Source organism: Euprymna scolopes, chromosome 26 (assembly GCF_053919585.1).
Source record: "Euprymna scolopes isolate OS-2025 chromosome 26, ASM5391958v1, whole genome shotgun sequence".
NCBI lineage: Eukaryota > Metazoa > Mollusca > Cephalopoda > Sepiida > Sepiolidae > Euprymna > Euprymna scolopes.
The window spans coordinates 6,467,782-6,489,846 of record NC_136507.1 but is presented as its reverse complement, the minus strand read 5'-3'; positions in this window follow the sequence as shown (position 1 = coordinate 6,489,846).

Sequence of the window (22,065 nt, the reverse complement as noted above, 5' to 3'; positions counted from 1 at the left end):
TTTTTTTCCCCCGCGTAGCTCTAAAGAATTAATAATATGCCCCCCTGTTAGAAAGCTTTGGAAATCCCTGTTCTGAACAATACATACGGGTTTTCTATCCCTGAGCACCTAATAAATAACCGTATCTGGGCCTCTTATTTTAGTATTGACATATTCTCAATTCTAAGATAGATAGAATAGATTTCAACAAAGTAATTACATTAGGTCTTTATTACCTTCTTTTTTTTTAAAGAAAACTAAGAATTTTATAGATCTTTACATAATTTGCCTTTGATTTCTTCCGTTCTTCTGCCGTAATTCTCATGCTATTATTATTTTTGGCTGTTCCTCGATTTAGCTTTGTTGAACGAGGTAAAAAAATTTTAATTCATTTATTATTTTTATCCATCATGCGTAATAAAAGATATTGCAATAACTCACATATACACTCATTAATATATATATATATATATATATATATATATATATATATTACATGAAAATATTAATAAATAAATAAATAAAAGTGAACAGCTGTTGCATGCAGAAAAATAGCTGATTTAAAAGAGTGAGGTTTTTATTAGAAGATATATTTGGACGTTCCGTCGTTTGCGTGTATTTGAACTGTTGTCGGTTTATAATTTGTTTGTAATGAAAAGAAAGAAACAGCACTGCTGATGATACTAAATTAAAACGTCTTACCTTTTTTTGGTGAAAAGAAGAAAATAATCAGTTACTAGTGTGTGTTCATTCAACTCTAAATAATTTGGATTGAGGTGCATATATTCTCTACTGGAACGACTAACTAAACAATTAAAGGAGTCTATTTCGGTTAAAAAATTTTCGTTGCCGATTTTACTTAAACACTTGATATAGGGGGGTATGGACCTGTGGAACAAACTTGATTTGATCTTTAGTCAGTAAAATTAGCTACAGAGGAGTAAAAATTGAGAAAATTGGAACTTGGTCGGCGTAAATCGACGTCCACGCGATCCTCATCAGAGGTAGTATTTTGGAAGTGGCATTATTCGTTTGATTATATATTCCTTTTCAATTTTGTCTTATAATCCATTTAAACCAGTTTCTTTTGTGGATTTATTCAATATTCCTCGCGTGCCTGATGCATTCTGGGAAATATCAAATAGAATTTTTTATTTGATTAATGCAGTCATAATGTTCTCATTCTTATAACAGTTTCTTTCCAAGGGAACTCTAGAACCTGTAACTGGTTTTCCCCCTCCCCTTCAATGGGCCAATGTCACACTCGCCCAGATCGATGTTAATATATTTGTCTCGATTCTATTGCCTGTCAACATCCAACTCGACGGGCATAAATTCACGGCAATATCGAATTCATCACTTTTTAAAAATGCATTATTTATTCGATATTAGCTCGGCCTAAGGGCGACATTATTGTCCATCTTTCTGTTCACACGTATTTTGTTGTGTGCTCTTGTTAATGATTGTTTTAGAGGAAAAGTATTTCAATTTCTATTTAGAAAGTTTTTATTTTGACTACAAATATGTCGAACGAACATATACTACACTGCCCTCATAGAAAGATTTAATATCTGGCAACATGTTGTCATTACGACAGAATAGATATCTTCTTACCTTCTAAAAAAAGCAAATAATGCCTAGGAGTATGGTATCATGACAAGAGCATGCATATTGCATTACCCTCTCTACTATGGAAAAAAAGAGATAGCATGGTTACATAAAAGATACTAGAGTATCCTATTGAAAAAGGAAGAGGTAATATCTGGAGGTATATAGCATCAAAATAGAACAGATACTACGCTATCACCCAAAAGGAAGAGGTACTGCCTAGAAGGCTTGTTCATTGACCACTTAACAGATACTACCCCATCTTGTATTGATCATCGAAAGATCATACATTATTTTGTAATACTATAATGAAGTGGATTGAGAATGAAAAGATAGAAATAATATAGTTTCAGCTTCTGACAGACAGGAACCCAATCTCCATCAGTAATAAATTGTAATATGATTTATTCAGGTTTTCGGTACCGACATTAAAAACAACGCTCATTCAATTAAGCGAAATTCTATCTTTCCTACTTTTACATGTTTTCAACGTAATAATAATTATAATTTCGTAATAAGATATCTACAAAGCAAAGGATGTTAACGAGAGATAAGATTAAAAGGATAGTGTGGGTATAATCTACGGATATTTGATTGCGCTTTATCCGAAATTCCTCTTCTCTCTTGTAACCTTGATAAAACACATAGTTTCCTCAACTCACAAATAGCCAATTGTTTTAGAATAAACCATTCAATCTATATAATTATAAATTTTGTGGACATTGATTGTTTCTTGCTTGTTAGTATCTTGTCTTCAACGATGGGTCAATTCCATCTTTTAAGGGATGATAGATGAATTCATATATATATATATATATATATATATATATATATATATATATATATCTGTGTGTGTGTTATTTATTTGTTTTTTATTATATATATATATATATATATATATATATATATATATATATATATATATATATATATATATATATATATATATATATATATATATATATATATACGATAAGCTTGATTGCCTGTATCTTGTCTTCGACAATCGGGTGATTCCATCTTTTAAAAAGAGATGACAGATGAATTTATATATATGTGTGTGTGTTAGAGAAAGTGTGAGAAAGGCAGTGTGTGTAGGTGTGTGTGTGCGTGTGTATGCGCGCGCGTGCGCGCACGTGTGCGTGTATGAGCGTGGATCAGAGGCTAAGGAATGAATGTGGAGATTTATATGTCTTCGCTTCAATTCTAGCTGATAGCAACTAAGAAGTCATATGCACTAATGAGCAAAAAAAAAGAAAAAAGGGGCCAAGAGTGAAAGAAGGAAAAAATTGATTTTTCAATATATTTCCATGAACTTTTGTTAATTTTAATTGAAAATTTCTCTTTTGCAGATTATTATTATTATTATTATTATTATTATTATTATTATTATTATTATTATAGCATATAATACTAAGTGGGAAAATGAATCCTAAAAATCGTAAGACCACATCTTGGCGAGAATATAAAAACCCCAAATTGCAGGATTAAGGTCGTCCAAAATTACTTACAAGCAGATTTTTCTGTAGTAAAACAAATTCGAAGTCGAACGCTTCGAAGTAGAACGCTTGGTAAAAAGGAAATCTGGATCTGGTCGCCCTTGTGCATTTACTTTGAAGGACGACCACAGACTTAAATTAACTGTTTTGAAGGATTGAAAGAAAACTTATGTTGACAATTGCAAGAAATTCCAAACAGAGGCTGAAAATTCTCTTTCTAGATATACAATATCGAGACGAATGAAAGAAATGGGATTTTCTTTTAAAAGGTGCACAAAGAAGCCATTTTTATCTAAGAAGAACATCGATGATAGCAAGAGATTTTTCTCGTGTCATGACAAGAAATATACAGATTGGTTCAGAAATGTTTTCTGGCCAGATGAATCAAAATTTTGTTTTGTTAGTGATGCTCCTGAACGGTGCATTCGAAGAACTGGAGAAAGATTTTCGCCAAGTTGCATAAAAACGAGTTAAACAGGGGAATGGGGGTAATGGTATGGGGAACTTTTACTGCAGCAAGAGTTGGGGAACTTATTAGATGTGAGAAGTCAATCAATGCAAAGAAATACATTCGAATATTAGAAACAGGACTGTTACCAAATATCCAGGAGCTGAGAATATCCCAAAACATTATTTTTTTAACATGCACACACTGCTAAAATCACAATAAATGGTTTTCTGATAATTCAATTGATGTTATATTTTGACCAGATCAAAGCCCCGATCTAAACTCAATCGAGAATATTCGGCCCATAATATCTCATGCATTGGCTGGAAGAACGTTTCAAAACAGTAACAAACTGTGCTAAGCTGTGGAAAGCGAATGGAATAGCATTTCCTCTTCACGGTGTTCCACTTTGCTGGAGAACATGTCTAAAAGGATTGATCTTTTAAAGAAATCAAAAGGGAATGCGATTCCATCCTAAGCATTTATTAAAGTAAATATTTTGTTCTGTGTTATTAGTCTCGTTTAAGTTTCATTCTTCAAGTGTCCTTTGTTCAATGTAACTTTTAGTGCAATAAAATGTATTAAATTTGTTTGGCCCATTTTTTTGCTCACGAGTATATATATATATATATATATATATATATATATATATATATATATATATATAGTTTGGATCTCACTAATATATATAAGGTTTAATACGATAATCAATAGAAATTTGTCACTATAATAATATATGCGTAGTCTGCATGAATTAAAATATCATATTTAAGCGTTTCTTACCGGGCAAGGCCGGGCGGTCTGCTAATCTCTTACAAAAATTGATTATACTCACACGGATATTACCTAGTGAACGTCATCTATCACCTAGTGACCTTTTAAAAATATTGCATACAACGTAGGTGATTAAAATCTTTTATTATTTAAGAACGATTGATTTTAAAATGCAATAAAACCTGCCTTCAGGGAAGGTTAAGTCATGAAATGATCCGTTTAATGAGATTTTTACATTTATCAGCTTTGAGTAAGTCGATACACATGACAATATTGGTTGGCGGGTTTCGATTGTTCGAGTAATTGTGTGAGAATCGAAGCTATTATTGAAAACATGTTCACGTTATTCGATCTTTGAGAATCAGAATTTAAATATTTCCTGGATTTGATTGAGTGTTCACTCGAAAACAATGCGCGTTCCATATTGATTTTTCACAACAATCACATATAAATATGAATGCAAATACGTATTCATTACACACACATGATTACGTATATTCTAATAAACATACTCGCACACATGAAATCACTCTTGCAATATACATTCAAATACGTATTACACATGAACAGAAACAAAGCATGTTGGTATTTATATTTCTACATGTTAGTACGGTTGTAGAAACAAGGGGAAGGGAGGGAATTTCCAAATCAAGCGATTCGAGGAAAGGTGTTATTAGAGTATAAAATCACATAGCATCTCTATAGGTAAGGGGTGGAATTCTGCTAGATGTTCGGTGAATCAAGGAACTACTTACGTTAATGGGTTCAAGTGGATTAGGTTCATCGAAACATATTACGCGGAAGATATAACAGGCAATAGAAGTTGGGGTTTGCCAGTATGGGATCTCTGAGGTTAGAAATCCTCGTTTGCACTCTATCCAAGAGGGAATTACTGATTGGTGCAACAGATACAAATGCGAACGGCGATTTAATAGATATATAGTGCACTAGTAAATGTAAGAAGCATTTTTAGTAGAGTAAATTGGCCTTATTTTATTTACAGCAGACTTGGCAGAATCTTCTATGTACTTATGCTAATTTATATTGTTTGTGGATGCTGTGTTGCAAGGTACCTATGATAATTAGTGCTTTAAAAGGGTATGTTATAGTTGTTAAAGGAAGAGAACTTTTCTTGTCTTAAATGGGTTAATTTATCTTTAATCCTATTCTACAACAAACTAAAGGTCATTTCCCAAGGATTCAACCAGTGATTTAAATGTGAAGACGTTTACGTCGGGAAATGTACAATTTCGGATGGCTTGATTATTCTCTTTATTTTTATTTGACTTTTAGTAGTTCTTCGTCTTCTTCTTCTATTATTATTAGCATCATCATCATCATCATCATCATCTATATATTAATAGGATCGAGTGTGTATTATTTATTTTGTGTGTCACATTTACATCCGAGTGACTGTCGTTTAATTGTTATGGACTTCAATTTCCTGTAAGAAATAATTTTATCAAGAATTCTTCATGATGGAACTCCAGTAATCAATTTTTGCTATAAATAATTTTATCAAGAATTTTTTTAAAGTTTGAGTTTCGGTTTCAATTATAGCTAACGGAACTCAAGTTATATATGTATTTTTTTCATAAGTTTTGGTTTCGGTTTCGATTCAAGCTGATACACGCAAGTCATATGAATATATATTTTTTTAATTTTTGAAATCACAACTTTATAATATATAAAAAAATCAATAGAACATTAAATCTATTATATAATATACGTAATCTTCAAGAATTTAAATATCATATTTAAGCGTAATTTACGACCGGGCTACGCCAGGCGTCCCTGCTAGTTATTATTATTATTATTATTATTATTATTATTATTATTATTATTATTATTATTATTATTATTTTACAAGCAAAAAAATAATAATAAACAAAATTATATACACACACACACACATATATATATATACATATATATATATATATATATATATATATATATATATATATATATATATATATATATGGTTGTAGGAACAACCACGATGTTGAGTCTTCTATGAATTTTCTTTCTTTATTTCCGCCATTATATTGTCGTGCACTTTTTTCTGGGCAAAGAATGTCTATTCTTCCCATGAGTCGATACTGACATAACAATAACCGATTAGTTATGCACAATAAAACGTACCTATAAAAAATAGATTGAAATTTTAACATGCTGGGGGAGATGTTTTGCATGAAAAATAAATATTTGGATCTTGGAATGTAGCTACATTCTTATATATATATATATATATATATATATATATATATATATATATATGTGTGTGTGTGTGTGTGTGTGTGTGTGTGTGTGTGTGTGTGTGCGTTTTATTTTTTATTACCGTATCTTTCTGTTAAGTTACATTATTGTTTCAGCTACCCAGCCGTTTTTTTTTTTTTGCCGTCTGTAGCTTCCTCAGACTTTTACAGAAATGTTCGTTGTTATGGGATGAAAGAGTGAAAGAGTGAACGGGGGAGGGGTGCGTTAAGAGCAGGGAAAAAAGAGGAAGGGAACAAGGAGGAAGGTGGGAGGGTTTGCTTGGTATGTCGGTAATGTTTTAGTTTTATATATATATATATATATATATATATATATATATATATATATATATATATATATTGTATTCGGTTGTATCGATTCGTTTCCTAGATGTAAATTCAATGAAACTCGCGTGTATTATATATTGACCACTATATATTTATATATAAGGCATCAGTCTCCCCTGATACACCAGAAATACCTTGGAAGGTTTGAAAAGGGTGGAAGGGGAGAGGAAAGTGCGCACATCCAATCTCAACTAAAAGAGTGCAGAAAGGACTAAGACTTTTGTGAGGCTTGTGGCCACCCAAATTCCACTGAAAACCAATGCCTGCTCTAGTGAGAAATTAATGACAAGCGATTCTTGCGATAACACAAATTCATTTGCAAAGATTATTTAAAACCACCCTGACTCTAGAGAAGACCACCGGTTATTATCAGTAATTTCTGAACTCATAATGAGTACATAATAATGTCAAAACGAAATCAGTTATTTGCAACATATACATTTGCATAATTACTTTTATTAGAATTGGCTAGTGTTTAAGTAACTGTTAATTTATTTCTGTTATCAGTATCTATTTACAAAAACAAAAATAGTACATAAAGAAACGATTTAAAAGAACGTATATGGCGCTCTAACTGCTGATTTTGTATTAAAAATCGTGTTCAGGATACCTAAGGAAACTTCCAAGTTTATAGATCATTAGTGTTTTGCATAATTAAAAAGTTCGTTTCTTCTAAATAATTTCTTGTAATTCATTTTCAATTTCATAAAACTTCTTATTCGTTGTCGGAAAGCAACCGTTTCGATGTAAATATTTTAATATAATTTCATAAGCAAATGTTACTTCAAATTCAATGGTTGTTTTCAATAGATATTAAATAAAATCTGTATATTATGTTTCCATTTTGAGAATAGGTTTCAAGTTTTCGAGATTCTTACTAGAGTGGGAACGTGACACAAAATGCTAAGTAATAATCAGTTCTAAGTGACAGGCGATATGAAAAATACAGTTAAGAATTATTTAAGATCACGGCTGACGAGATAAGAACAATCTACCATGATGCATTAAATAAAAGATTCAGTTCGGAATTCCAATTACTGAGATCAACATAAAGATTCATGAGTTTGACAAGACACACCTAAGGAAGGTTGGGGGTTACACTGGCCGAAAAGATATGGTTTAAAGATTATAGAGTAGTTTGAGTGATCCAAAAATACAAACACTAACTGAAATATCATCAGCAACAGCATTTGAGTTTTTTTTAGTTTTTTTCAGTCCGGGTGGAGGATCCCTCCATTGTTTTCTTTTCACCGTGTTTGGTCCCTAGATAGGCGACCATCTAGGACCCAGTTGGCTGTCAAGGTCATCTCTCCATATCGTTTGTTTTTATCTTCGTCTTGATCTTTTTCATTACCTCGGGGCCTATCATATCGCTGTAAGTGGCCACCTATTGGTGGCCGGAAACATCAATCTGTCATTCAAAATACACTGTTTTCATTATGCATTCAGTTTTGTTCCTGGTTTATCTGAACAACACAGTATAAAAGTTATGCTATAGCATTTTTTGATAATCGTTCATGACTTCCAGTGTGTGTGTTTTATGTGCTAGTTTAAAGTGAAATCTTATTACTAACCCATTCTATACAAATGAATGAATGCGTGTGTGGATTCGAAGCCGTTTTTGTGTTTCAGAATGATCGCTGAATGTCTCCATTGTTTCAATGTGTTCCTATTACTGGTCACGTATTTTCAATACACGCTCTATACTAAAGATCATCACAACTATCTCACTTGACATAGAAACGTAAAGAAAAGAAAACCTTTATGACCCAAACTTCCAGTTTTGTGTTATTCGTCCTTACTTCATCTTTTTCTAGTTTCTCACAATTTTATCCGTGTACATCTCGCACTATTCATTCAATTATTTTACTACAAAACTTTTCCTACTCACCCGCTTTTTTACGTAACTCTTTTCAAATTATTTAGTAAATTTTTACTTGCAAAAATGCCAGCTATTATGAACGTGAAATTCATTTTTACAATAAAAATGTTTGGTTCAATTATGTTATTTACGGTATATCAACCTGCTGCTGCTGCTGCTGCTGCTGCTGTTGCTGTTGTTGTTGTTGTTGTTGTTGTTGTTGTTGTTGTTGTTGTTTGCTCTTGAATTCAATTATTTTGATAAAAGATTTCATAGATCAAAATCTGACAATTCTGATGGGAAAACATCTATAACAGTTCTTTGTACGTCATGACGATTGTGATGATAATGAGGGATACATTTAAATCGGACTGGAATGATTCTTGTTAACACATATAGAGGGGGGAATACTTCACTTATGATCGGGGAGTCACATGACTTGTAAGGGGGTTATGCAAGTGTTCGTTACAAGAAGATAATAAAACACAATTACCTTTTCTGGTTGTGAAGAATGACGACACGAGACAATCACGAACATAGTTGGTTTCTTTATTCTTTAATCGACCGATCGGGAACTCAAGCCTTCATGGTCTACTCTCCTCCCTTCGCTTCTAAGGGCTCTCCTCTAGATCTCTCTGGATTCTCATCTACTGACTCTCTCTCTCTCTTATCTCACTCTACTGTCTCCGTCTCTGCTGACTCTCTAACTTCGAGCTCTCGATCCTATACTTAGAAATCTCCTTGTTTATGACGACAGAAGTGTGTTTACCAACGTGACTACTTTCACGTGGATTTACAAATATTTGTCCCAACACACTTTTGGCAAACAACGAATGTTTGATATATCTAACCTATTTTTAAATAATATAACACATATATTAATATATCTAACCTATTTTTAAATAATATTTTTTTAATCCGCATTGTCCATTCTTTTAACTGACTTATTTAATATACAGATTTCTAAAAAAAAATGGACAATCGACTCTTTCTCCGACATAAACAATATTTAGCTATTTAATAGAATTAACAATGGACTGAAATCATTAAGATTCCATTTTCCATTATCTTTAACACTTGCTTACAGGGTTCGATCCTAGCCTTTTCCTAATATCATTTTCACTTATCTAGTATGTCTTCTTACACGAGAAGGGGACATTCCTTTCATGTAACACTACGTAAATAAGTTAACGTTAAATATCGAACGTCATTTCCGTAGAAGAGGTCTGTAGTATCTTCTTCCCGACAATCCTAAAAGAGAGTGTACACAAAAGGTTGGTGATCGTCCCAAGCACAGTGAGTTGGAGTGGAGTGAGTTACGCAATAACTTAACATAATGGAGAAATTGCTCCTTTCTCACTATCTCTTAACCAAAAATATAAATATTTTTCTCTTTATCTGATTTTTTTTTAATTACATCTACGTATGTTTTTCATGTTAATGAAAATCTATATTCATACTTGAGGACGTGTCCTAAGACCTATATAAGACAAAGAAGGGGCAGCAGGCATTAGGGTTATAAACGTGTGTAATGAGGTTAGAGCACCATATGGACATTACAACGTTACAGATTTATTTTTGCAAAAGTTACAAAGTTACAGATTTATTTTTGCACTGTGTCTGTTTTACAAATATTTTATTGAATGTGTTCTGATGAACTCGTTTCACTTGTACCCCCTCGACGTACATATCCCCAACAAACCCGCTTAGCAATAAGATCTCACCTTTTCATTGTTGTTGTCCCTAAATGCCAGAAAGCTTTCTATTCTAATAGTTTATTTTCTCGAACAGCTAGACTTTTCAATTCCCTTCCTGCTGCCTACTTCCCTGGCTGTATTGACATGCAGAAGTTTAAATGTAACATAAACAAATATCTTGTTAATCTTTCCTAGACATGACCCCAAATAGTAGCCCCTTATGTCCAAGTGGTGATATGCTTTGTAAGGGATGAACATGAGTTTAAAAAAAATCATTATTGACTATAACAACAACAACAATAATAATAATAATAATAATAATAATAATAATAATAATAATAATGAAAACTCATGAGTGCGGAGACCACCCTTCGTCCACAGGTAACCCCGACTAATCAGAGATGAGTTGAGACAGAGCTAAATCAAAAAATATAGGAAAAAAACATTACTCGAATTCAAAGAACTTGGAACGTCTAGAAAGTTCATAATCTGAAAATCTGACCCCTACCCAAAAAGGTCATACACACACATCTGCTGATGACGCACAAAAATGGTCGTCAAGGGTCGAAGCGAATGGAAGGAATGAGGGAGGAGATAATACAACTAGATCTACAGTAAAAGCGTGCGGAGAATACTGGAACTTTCTGATGCTTACTGCCTCTAAAACCTTAGAGAAGTGTGCATTGTCCCCCAAGACATCATTATTAAACAGCTGTTGTGATAACGCGCAGTTGTGTGCAACGGTTATTGAAAGAAATGAAAAGTACTAAAAGAAAAGATATAGTTTGCTCGTGTTTTTACAGTATATTAAACTTTTTCGAGGGTTATTAAATTCAGAATCGATTTATTTTTGCAAAAGTTTTTATGCTGCAAGTTTTTAATCTAATTTTCTACGAATAGTTTTAGATGAATTTGTTTTCTAAATAAATAGTTTGTAATCAACCAATGCTATTTCGTTCATTCAACGCTAACGGGTACTATGAATTCGTATCCGAATGAAATTGGGGACTAATGGACACTATCCAGCCAAAAGTAATTTTATAGGTTTCTCAACACCAAATTAAGTTTTATGTCATATTCAGAACGGTAGAAGATGGAGAGAAAGAGATGGAGAGAGAGAGAGAGAGATCTTGAATCGCTTATGTATTTTGGAAATGGTATAAATAGAAAATGTAGAAAGGGTTAGTAAATGTGCATCTATGAAGTGGTGGCCTGAGTTATGGGCAAGCACCTTGATCAAGGGTGTCCAATACAATTTAGTATTTTGTTGAGAACAAATTTTCATTGTGATGTTTTTTCTGTTTCTTATTCAACCTCATCTTTTTTTTTTACTCTGTTCTTCTATTCATCTCACATATTTTCTTTCTTCTTTACGCTTTTCTTACTTTTAACTTCATCGCACTTTCTCTGTTGTCATAACGAAGAATAGCCAATTGCAGGAAATGGAAAGATGCTGCCTAAAAGAATGGCGAACAAACGTGTTTCGTATTTGCCGGGCGTCACTGTTACACGCAACGGAAATGACACGACACAAGTTGTCCACTATTTTGATGAAACGTTATAGAGAAACAAGCGCACACACACACACACACATAAAGAGAGAGGGTGAGGAATGAAGAGAAATATAGACATGTTGTGTTATATGATATGAATAGACTAAAGAAGATAGATACATCAAATGCTTCAGTCAATACAAGGATAAATTGTGTATATTTATACATTTTCTCGAAAGTGTGTGTGTGTGTGTGTGTGTGTGTGTGTGTGTGTGTGTGTGTGTGTGTGTGTGTGTGTGTGTGTGTGTGTGTGTGTGTGTGTGTGTGTGTGTGTGTGTGTGTGTGTGTGTGTGTGTGTGTGTGTGTGTGTGTGTGTGTGTGTGTGTGTGTGTGTGTGTGTGTGTGTGTGTGTGTGTGTGTGTGTGTGTGTGTGTGTGTGTGTGTGTGTGTGTGTGTGTGTGTGTGTGTGTGTGTGTGTGTGTGTGTGTGTGTGTGTGTGTGTGTGTGTGTGTGTGTGTGTGTGTGTGTGTGTGTGTGTGTGTGTGTGTGTGTGTGTGTGTGTGTGTGTGTGTGTGTGTGTGTGTGTGTGTGTGTGTGTGTGTGTGTGTGTGTGTGTGTGTGTGTGTGTGTGTGTGTGTGTGTGTGTGTGTGTGTGTGTGTGTGTGTGTGTGTGTGTGTGTGTGTGTGTGTGTGTGTGTGGTTTTTTTTTTTTTTTTTTTTTTTAAGACAATATTAGGGTGTACCGGAGTCGGGTAAGCTAATCTATTTATCATATTAAAATATAAATCATATAAAAATAAAACATATTAAAAATGAATATTTGCATGAAACAGAATTAGCAACAGTTGAAAAGGCTAGTTAAATAATATATATATGTATATATATATATATATATATATTAAAGATTAATTGACTTACTTACGAAATAATGTTCCAATGAACGACATTTTTTTTTTTAAGTTTTAAAGAAACTTCTAAGAATATATATAGTATTTGCAGTAATCAACTTTTTAGAAGCACGGAGAAAATAGAATTCAAAGCATGAGGTAAGAAGAACGACCACGTGCGGATTTTTATTTTTTATTTTTTTAAATAAACATATATTCACTTTAAATAAATAAATAAATAACATTTGTTTATTCAGAAAATAAAAATCCGCACGTGGTCCTTCTTCTAACCTCATGATATAACATTAGCAGGAACTCGCATCATTGTTCGGTTTGGAGGAGAAATAGCATATACAACTTGATAATAAGGGCAAGAATAATATGACAATTATTTTCAAAGGATTCTGCTACCTGTTCTGTTACATTGTTAATTCCCGGAAAACGCCGGACCTAATCATGAACGATTATTATTATGATTGTTTGAGGTCTAGATGCTTTGTCAGTTAAAATATGTATCAGGAATGCTAGCTTTTGGAATTTGAATTTATAACAAACAAGTAGGAATTTTAGCTATCAATAATAAGAAAATAGATTACGTAACAAAGTTCAGGTGATTTGATTATTTAGTGCTACGTTGCTGTAATGACGTAGTTTTATATATACACGTAGTCTGTTTAGTCAGAGCAGAGAAAGAGGAAAGTCAGTTTTGGTTAGACAGTCGTAAAATAGACGAGGGGAGTCAACTAGCGACCGGGAAGATGACTGCCGGTCGTGATGGCTTCTGTACGCCAGGAAAGGTATCAGGGCAAAATATAGCAAAAATCTAGAGCAAGGAAAGCGTGCAACTTCCAAGCGAGGAACATTTCGAAATAAAAGTTGCATGAAACTGTAACCCGAGACTTGGTGATTGTTCCTTGGGGGGAATCTTCATTGCAGCTTTTGCAGATCCGTAGAACAGGACCAAAAGATGGATGAAGGTATGTTTCGCTGTTTGGCTATATGTAAACCCCAGAAAGATGTTATCCTTTGTGTAAAGAACTGTTTGTTTGTAACGTGTTATTATCAGTGTTTGTTGAACCATATCTATACGTTATGCACAAATATATGTGCACACCCACTAGATGTCATCATATGAACTCCATTATAGTAGAGAATCTAGACGATCACAAACACGTTATATATGCATCATGTCATACACGCACATTCTATAGATACGTTACACACGTTTAAACACACACACGTAAATATATATACTCTTTATATACACCCAAATATATAACAGTGGTTCGATAGCAAATAAATCAACATAGCTCATTAAACTCCTTTAAATATAATTTTCCCTTCGATTACAGACAGAGCGTTGATGTTGCTAGAGATCAACAGCTGAAAACTGGTGCTCGGACACATAAGCACACACATTCATATTTGTTAAATAGAAATAGATAAAGAAAGGTTATAATCGAGTTTTGTTTTTGCTTTGTTTTTCAATCTTAACTCAGCTCTCACAAACCGAAGGGACCCTAATTTTGTGTTTCTTTTATGAGTTACATATATAGTCAAGTGTTTATTTGTGAATCTTCCCAATTTCTTAAACCACTGAAAAATAATCATTTTCTTTTCCCCGCGTAAGAATGTTATGGTTTATTTTTAGCGTCTTTCCTTGGTCTGGCTACTTCCAGAACCATAATTGATTCAACTCGGTGTTATTATTTGTAGTAGCATCCTTACTGTTTATAGTATCACTTCCTTCGTATGTGGTCATGTTGAAGGAATTTTGTCTGGGTTTTGAATAAGTTTTTCAAGATATATTTTTTATTTGGGCAGGGTCGCATTCTAATCCTCATGTCAGTATGTCCTAACAAACCTTTGAACAAAGAGGAAGACACTGAAAGGTGAAACATATATAGATATTAAAACTCTTTCACAGAATAAATGTTGCTAGTCTTTCTCTGCTCTGTCGTTATTTTCAAGGAAGGTGCTCGACTGAGTTCCATTCTATGTATTCCCCTATAAAAAGTTCAGAACAAAAACCCGTTTAACTACAACCATTGTCAATTAACTTCCCTTTCTCATTCTGTGTAGATAAAACTAAATGAAGCTTCCATGAGCAAAATTTATTTCCTAGAACTACCCATTTGTGGAATACAATACCGCGTGAATGATTACCTTCAACATAGTCGTTTGCAAGTCCAATGTAAACAAATTCTTGTTGAATCGTTATTTTAACTTTATGGCAACCTACTTGCCATATCTAATACCATCAAAGAAAGATGCCTACGATTTGCTGATCATTGTCTGAGGAGCAAGCATGAATTGGTGAGTGATATATTGCTATGGGCTGCATAAAGGACGACCTAGATTCACGTACATCCAGCAAATAGCACACGACGTCAACTGTGAACCTGAGGATCTGAGGCAGCTGATGGAAGACAGGAAACTCTGGAAAGGAAGAGTCATGTTGGTCCGGGCAAGGAGCCCGTCATGATGATGATGATGTTATTTTAAAATTCGGACCAATTTTAACCATCGTTACCAGTTTTTTTGTTGTTTTTTTTTTTTTTTTTTGCTTTAATAAATTGTGATTCTTTAGTAAAAAAAATATGTATGTTGCTTTAAGATTGATGTAATAATTACATGCAAGTGATCTGAGGTTAGTCTACTGAGTGTATTAAAACCTATTTTATATTAAATGTTTGCTAGCTATTATTCATATCATACGAGCGAGTATCTCTGCTTTATCTCTGCTTTATCTCATTCTGTTTTTCGCTTTATATAGAAACGCCATATTATTTTTTAGCTACCTGCTGAACATTTGCAGATAATTTTCTCTACATAAATGTGCACATCATAAAAGTATTTAAATGAATAACGAAATTAAAGTAGAAATATTGGGTGTGTAGGTCTGTAACTAAGTCTGCATTATAGTTACCAAATATATTATCATTCTCACATTTTTATTTTATGAATGTTAAGAAGAATGTAATACTAGCAATTTTAGACATCCTCCAGGTAATACTTTTTCTAGTTTTTCTATTTATTTAGCTATCTGTTTTTTTTCTATTTGTTTATTTGTGTTTGTCTATCTTATTGTCTGATTATCTTTATGTAGCACGTCCCCCGCTCCAAGGAATAGATAAATGTGAAACATGTGGAAGATATCCAGCTCCCCAAAACGTATCTCTCTTTCTTCTGTCTGTCTGCCTATCTATCCGTCTCTCTCTCTCTCTTTCTCTCTCTCTCACACACTCACTCACTCACACACACACACAGATTGCGAACAATGAGACGGTCAAGTAGGGATTTATTTGTTTTCCACTGTAACAAAATGTGGCTCAAGACGGGAAGGAGGCACTAAGTTAAGGTACAAAACAGACTCGAGAACACACCCCACGGCATTCACAATCAAAGGCGCTTTAGACAAAGGGCGATAAACTAACTTTTTTCCACGATGGAGGAGGCGATGCCTGGAAGTGTGCATCACATACAAACACAAATCTCCAGTATCTGAGCAGAATTCATTCATGGTAAGAATATGTCAAGGTTTTATCTTTTTGTCAGATGAGAGGACCAAGTTAAATAAACATGGCAGAGAAAATTTTGAAATATGTATGAGTAAGTCAGAAGATAATACGTATATTAACATTGATCAAGACGAAAAGACGGAAATCTAAAAAATCCGATCTCCTTAAAATCCATAAAGTGGAAAAAAAAAGTAACCGGAACGAAATAAAATAAAACGAAACGAAACCATCTTCTTTGATCATCCTTTGCTTATGTTAATTATAATTACGAAAAGCCTTTATCGAAATTGAGAATGGCGCTAAACTAACCAATCCCTGGGTATTTATCAGTAAATAATGCATTATGAGAATCTTCAGATAATGGAGCAAAAACAAAATAGTTAGCGAAGAATCAGTAAACAATTTAAGGAAATTAAAAATGTGCCCGATAGAAATTACTATTTGATGAATTAATAAAAGGAATGGCATGTGACACATTAGAATCTAATATGTTATATATAATCTAGAAGGGTTACCCGACACTGTCCGGCTGATTGGGTGACACCGCACATACACAGATATGGAAAAGTAAACATTCATAAAGGTTTAAAGTTTATGTTTTCTTCATGGACAGTAAAAAGCGGCGTAGAAGTTTGTAACCTCGATAGTCTACACGAATTGACATTGTATTTCAGATATGAACACATCTAGATGAGAAGAATAGCAAGAAAAGCATTCTTTTAATCTCCGCGAAATAAGGACTTTGTAAATTGTGTTTTGGGGTATTCAGTTGAACAATAAATTTTGATTGTAAAGTTCAACTTAGAGTTTTAATTTTCTTTCTCTTACATATATATATATATATATATATATATATATATATATATATATATATATATATATATATATACGGGATAAGCACACACACACAAATATATATACGGGATAAGCACACACACGCATAAGCATATATATATATATATATATATATATATATATATATATATATATATATATATATATATATATATCGGGATAAGCAGAGCGATTGTTTGCACAATTCCTGAAAATTTCAGAAAAGAATATTTTGTATTGCTGGGATTATTCGGACTATTGTTCTCATCTTGAGTGTTATCTCAAAACAGTTGGAGAATCTGCATCGAATTTCGATCGTAACTCTTTATTTAATTCACGGGGGTAACATGCTCCTATTCTGTCTGCCATTTCCGGGTAGAAAGCTTAATTTATTTGCCAGTGTATTATTGCCACCACTGAGAAGTAAACTTCCATACTACAGAAAAGTATCACTTAGAACTAAATTTTACTTACTCCACGTATTCGTTCACAATTATTTGAACCGAAATAATGCACACGAGGCAAGTGACCACACAACAATTTGAATATAAGTAACACAAAAGGTAATTTGGCCGCGATTAACGTACACAATGGTTTTTAATACGATTCTGTTTTTCGTTTTTTTTGTTTTTTTTTTGCTTTTTTATTCATGTGCCCTTTCTGTAACCATGTCGTTCTTCTGCGTTATATTTTCAATTTTTCGTTTTTAGTTTCTTTCTATTTTCTATTGTGTTTTCTTTTTCATTTTCTACGCTAGATTTTTTCCTCTTTGTAATGAATGTTTTATCATAACTTAATCTGTATTTAACTTTCAAATTTTACGCTGCTTTAAAACCACATTTTCGCTTTTAGGAAAATGCTTTACGTTAAGAATTTGAATCTGACCATGATAATTTAAAAAAAAAACGCCCTGGTAATTATCGAACATTCGTAACAGTGATAAAGGCCACTACCTTTTACAGATTGAATATCGTTTGATCTATCGCTTCGATCCTTTGTAGGAATCTCTTTTTTACGACACAGATTCCACCCAACAAAATGGTTTTATTCGTTCACTCAGTCCGCCCGCCTTTAATTGCGAGATGGAGAGGCAATTCTTATAATTATCCTAATCGCTTAAGACGATCCAATGTCATTTCATATAATTTTATGGCTATTGAGTATGGATTGTGTTTTATTTTAAAACATCATTTTCATGAAACATTGATGAACGAACATATCAAACATCTCTTTGGGGGCGTATCATATGCTCAAAGGATACCGTGGAATTCGTTGTGCCGAGTTCTTTTCGGGTCTCTTGCAATCATAATAAACTGGACAAGAGAGTAGGAAGCTAACAGTCATGCACAATACTGATACTGACCGACTTTACGTGAACATGAATAAAACGGAATATAACTGGCACGTATAGAAGACTGCGTACACGACACAAAATTCATCAAAAATCTGTATATCGCAGAAAGAGACACCGTCAAACTGAACAGTAGAAAGAGCGTTACAGCTAGAAAGAAAAGGAAAATAAAATTGGGGAGAAAATCATTATAAGGGCGGTTCATAAGAATGAAAAACGTAGATACTCACGAAACCATTTGAACATGGTTACGAATAAGACACTTGGACAGAGAAATTGAATCGTTTTGACGGAGGTAAACAATAACATGATAGGAATTAACTACATAAAAGTGAAAATAGATAAAATACAGAAAAACCGTGAATGCAGACTCTGTAGCCAAAGAGTGAAATGGTAAATCACGTAAGGGAAACTCGCCAGAAAAAAGATACGACTGCGTGGAAAAAACAGCATACAGAGCACTATGCAAACGTATGCATTTTGAACATGCAGACATATTGCGCTGACACAAAGTGAAGAGAGTATTCAAAATCGAAAATCCATATAAGAAAACCAGATGTCATAATAATTAGCAATTTTTTAAATGCCAAATTGTAGATATTACCATCCAAGTTGACCACAGGGTAGAGATCAATGTGATGAAAGTAAATACATGGAACAAATAAAGAAAATGATAAATCACATAATAAGTGAATGCAGCAAATCAGCACAAAAAGAATATAAAATAGGCACGATTAAGTGGGAATGGAGTAAACTGGGAACTATGCAAATAGCTGCATCTTGAACACTCAGGCAAATGGCACAAGCACAAACCGGCAGTAGTATTTAAAAACGAAAATCACAAAATTCTATGGGACATAGACGTACAAGCAGAAATTCAAATAAGGAAAGTGGATGATAGCAAGAAAAGAATTCCTGACAGATCATAAATTTTCGCCGTCCTAGTAGACTACATAGCGGATATCAAGGAGGCGAGAAGTGAAGTAAATACACGGAACTGACCAGTGTTGAAAAGAATATGGACAATAAAGAAAGTTAATATAAGACTAATAATAGTAGGAGCACCAGGAATAATCTCGAAAGACTGTCAAAAAAGAATGGGAGAGATTGGAATCAGGAGGTGGGCTGAGACGGTACAACACATAACAATAATGAAAACGATTGAAATACTAATGAAAACACTTGAACGCAAGGACTAATACACATGAACTAAAAACGCTTACCGAACATATAGAAACCACAACATAATAAAACAAAATAAATGAAGGAACAGCACATGACATCAAGAAAATTGAAACCGTATGATGGTATATTAATTCCCCTCACCCACACCAAAAATTGTAGTGTCGCCATCAACTAACACCATACCAAATAGTCAAAAAGGGTCTAGGAGGATTGAAAGATCAAGGAAAAGAAGCACTTAAGAGACATCTACTGAAAATACGTGCGAAGGGGACTAGGATTTTAAGGATACTCATTGCCACCCAAATTTCAGTGATGACTAATGGTCATTACCAGCGAGGTCAATGACAAATTACTATTGCGAAGATGCAAATTCATTTACAAAGCTTATCGATAGAAGTGGAGAGCACTGGGAACGTCGGGAGACTTTTTGTCACCCAGACTCCAGGGAACACCAGCAGTTGTTGTCGGTAAACAATCTCTGATGATGATCTGTGTGAGAACTCCTTATAAGTAACACTAATAATGATATTAATAGTAATGATAATGATAATGATGATGATAATAATAATCTATTACTACTGAAGAGCTCCAACTTCTATTAATAATAGAAATTAAATATCTCACTTTCTGAAGAATTATTATTTCAATCCTCAATTCAGGAGGATAGTATGGTATTTGTTCTGTTGTCATTACACCATCCTCTCAAGAGAGAGGGATTAGTTTAGTATTTTTTCTGCGGATACGATACAATCCCCCCAGAAATTGCAATAGGTAATGTAGTATACGTTCGTCATCATATATGCTAGGAAAAATATCCGACTAGAAATGGCTTACTTTTACTACTACTACTACTACTAATAATAATAATAATAATAATAATAATAATAATAATAATGTTGCAATATTTTGAACGTGTAATCGGGTATGATCCCACACAGTCGGACGATTATATTTATAAACGATGCTGCTAGGAACTGACGAATCAAATTAACTAACGTTTTGCTACCAACCAATCAGAAACAAGAATTGCTCCATAAATATTAAACCATTTCTGTAGCAATTTCACATGTTTTTCTCGTCTCGACACGGTAAGAATATTTTGCTCTGTGGAACTGTCTACTGCAAACAAGTCACCTCTCAGGACTTTTGTGTAACAACGAACCATCGGAAACTGTTCTGTCTACTGCAAACCAGTAACCTCTCAAGACTTGTTTAGAACAACGAACCATCTGAAAAATTTCTGAAACTAAACATCGCTTACACTTCTAGAGGTTATGCGCCCAGCGTATGTCTTTATTTTGATGGATCATAATCAAAATTCGAATTGTGGCAAGTTAAATTTCTAGGATATCTACGAATCCAAAAGCTACACAAAGTACTTCAAACACAACCTGGAAACAGAAACGACCCCGACTTCATTGAAAAGAACGCAACTGTCTTTGCGGAATTAATACAGTGTTTAGATGACCGAAGTCTATCACTGGTAATGAGAGAAGCCCTGGACGATGGCTGAAAAGCATTAAACATATTGAGAGAGCATTATTTATCGAAAGGAAACCCCAAAATTATTTCTTTATACACTGAACTGACCTCTCTAAAACGAATGGAAGCCGAAACTATTACTGATTATATTATAAGAGCCGAAACGACTGCAAATTCTTTAAAAATGTCTGGGGAAGTTATAAGTGACAGTCTGTTAATTTCCATGGTCCTTAAGAGATTACCGAGTGATTTCAAGCCATTTACCACCGTGATAACCCAGAAAGAAAAACCCATGACTTTTAGCCAATTCAAGGTAGCACTCAGAAGTTACGAAGAAACTGAAAAAATGATCACAGAAAAGAACGAATCCACAAATATCATGAAATTTAAAAATACACACATAAAAACACCAAAATTAAATTATACCCATGCCAGGAATAAAAACCGCAACTTTGCCAAAAACAATTTTTCTCCTAAGAAAAGTACAAAAACTATTTGCTATAATTGTGGACAACCTAATCACAAGAGTTTCCAATGTAGATACAGAACTCAAAATAGCGACTCTATTAAAAATGTAGAGAGCTCTGTTAGCGAATATACATTTTTATTTTCGTGTACGTTTAGTGCTTCAACAAACAATAATAATTTTCTTGTCGATTGTGGGGGCACGGCACATGTGATTACAAAGGAATCTGATTTTATCAATTTTGACCCCAACTTTAAGCCACAAAATCATTTTGTAGAACTAGCTGACGGGAGTCGAGTCAATGATATCGTTTTGAAAAGAGGCAATGCTAAAATTTCGCTAAAGAACAATAAAGGTGAACTATATTTCTGTAT